Source organism: Oryza sativa, chromosome 10 (genome assembly GCF_034140825.1).
Source record: "Oryza sativa Japonica Group chromosome 10, ASM3414082v1".
In the NCBI taxonomy this organism is placed as follows: domain Eukaryota; kingdom Viridiplantae; phylum Streptophyta; class Magnoliopsida; order Poales; family Poaceae; genus Oryza; species Oryza sativa.
Window position 1 is genome coordinate 18,129,041 of NC_089044.1, and position 2,878 is coordinate 18,131,918.

Consider the following 2,878-nt stretch of genomic DNA (forward strand, 5'->3'; position numbering starts at 1 on the left):
TTTTCAAGATATAATTTATCTATTTTTATCATATGTGCACCACTCAGGTCCGTTTAGTTCCCCAAATTTTTTTCCCAAAAACATCACATTGAATCTTTGGACACATGTATGAAGCATTAAATATAGATAAATGAAAAAACTAATTGCACAATTAGGGGAGAAAATCGCGAGACGAATCTTTTGAGCCTAATTAGTCCATGATTAGCCATAAAGTGCTACAGTAACTCACATGTGCTAATGCTGGATTAATTAGGCTCAAAAGATTCGTCTCGCGGTTTCCAGGCAAGTTATGAAATTATTTTTTTTTCATTTGTGTCCGAAAAAACCTTCCGACATCCGGTCAAACATCCGATGTGACACCCAAAAATTTTCTTTTTGCGAACTAACCAAGCCCTCAATGTAAACTTAAGCACTCTGCATCGATCAAAACTCAAGCAACACACTCTTCATTCCTTTCTACCTCCACCTATGGTAGGGGCGTAGGGCGATTGACTTCACTTGTACGAAGTCGTGAGAGATAGATCTCATCACTGCATGCACCATCTTCGTCTCGGTCGCCGGCCGGCCCACTTCATTCAATGAACACACGCGGCTGGCCGTTCGATATATCCATTGATTGATCGTACTCGATAGCTAGCCGCCGGTGCCCTGTGGCCACGGTGACAATGCACGCGTGATATCGCTGTGCAGTCCAAAGCCTAAGCTAGGTACATGCCCGTGAATGGCGACTAGCTAGCTCGGCCACAGTGTACTCAGTACAGCTGCCTCTCTACGGTGTACACAGTACGTACCGTAGTGCTGCACGCAATGCATCCTAGCTAGCTATTCACTCATTTTAAAATATACTCTCTCTCCATTTTATATTATTACTCGTTTTGATTTTTTTTTCTAGTCAATTTTTTTTATGTTTGACCAAATTTATAGATAAATTTAGCAAAATCTACAGCAACAAATTAATTTTATTAAATCTATCGTTCAATATATTTTGACAATATGTTTCTTCTGTGTTCGAAATGTTGTTATATTTTTATATAAATTTGATCAAACTTTTAAAATAATTTAACTATAGAAAAAAATCAAAATGACTTATAATATGAAACGGATGAAGTAGCAAACTAGTAAATCTGGATGGATCATTATAAAAATTCGTAGCATTAAAATATATTTTATAACTACTATCCGGCCATGACCTATGCACAGCGTGGATGGTGTTCTTTCCTCATTAATATATATTTTACCTCGATTTCTGTTACCATATTTTTTAAACTGCTAAATAATATATCTTATAAGAAAAAAAATTAAATGAAAGTTGATTTAAAATATCAAATAAATCTATTATTTTAACTTTGTAATAATTAAAACGTCTACGGCCGGCAGAGGAGAATAGAAATAATGCAGTGAGGGTGACGAGAGCTTTTGTCAAGGCCAGATCGACACGCACTCTTGTCATCTCGTGTTGGAATCAACTGGGGCATTCATGTGCACAACAATGCACTTGCTAATCAAGCTGACGTCTTGATTGATTGTCTTGGTCTGATCAGTGTGCGAATTAAATTAAGCTATGGAAGAGACTGACAAAGAGAACGACTTCAACACATGTCCTGCCTGCTTCTAAAGAGTCAAGAGCTAACACATTCTAGGTAGCCGGCTAGTTATGAGATTTTGATCAGATCATTATGACCTTAATATAGACCGTGTTTAGTTCTAAAATAATTTTTCAAACTTTTAACTTTTTTTATCACATTAAAACTTTTCTACATACATCAACTTTTAATTTTTCCATCACATCGTTTTAATTTTAACCAAACTTTTAATTTTGATGGAAAACCAAGTTGATCGAGAGCTGGGCAGCTGTACGGCTACTGTCCCGGCGTCTGCATCCTTGACCAAGAGCAGTTTGTTGCCAGAGATTAACACTGACGGTGATGGTGGTCATTCTGCAGACTGCATATATTAATTTACAATCGGATTAATTTGTTACATAACATTCGCTAGAAAAATTCCCCGCAAAAAAAAAACATTCGCTAGAAAAATTAAGAGAAAATCGAGGAAATCTATTGTAATGGCATATGCTTGTTATATTATAATTACAACATAATTATGCCATAATTAGGTTTAATAGATTTTTAAGAATATTTTATCAAATGTTAGCTAGGTAGGAGTAGGCAGTGCCTTATTATGAAATTCAATTTATTTTCCATTTACTAGTTTTTATTAGAAAACGAACCCAAACTAAAGATTCCGACATGCATGCCGGATTCAATTTTATTCTGTGCCTTTCAACGAATAAATTTACTTTAATACTACTTGATGTGCTTTCAAGGAACCGTTATAAGGTAAAGGTATCTTCTTTTCTAAAGAATGGAAGGATTGCATTCACCTGCAGCTCTCTGTGATTTTCATAAAACTCTATAGTATATGTGAATGTCTTAAAATATGTTTTAAATTTACTTTTCAACTTTATAATAATTAATTTATTTGTTTGTACTTTCGAGTCCAAAAATCATTTAGCTATTGAGCCATTCAGCAAAAAAATAAACCGGCTTCCTACATCCGTCAACTTGTCACATAAACGGTAAACCGTATTATTTTGCCATGATTTATTTTGGGCATGACGAAATTGGAGTACTTTATTGTTTAAAGTCCGTATTTTGTACTTATGACTTTAATTATATGATGATATGGAGCCACGATGGTCTCTGCAACTATTCTTTTTGTCTGATTATATAGTAAATGATACGTTATCTGATTTTGTAATAATGTTTTAAGGGTACAAATGAATGAATTTTCTAGTACAAAGTTGAAAATTAAAGTTGTTTTAATATTATTCTTAGATATTCACACCGTTTATAAGTTTAGGAAGCGTGCCTGTGATAGT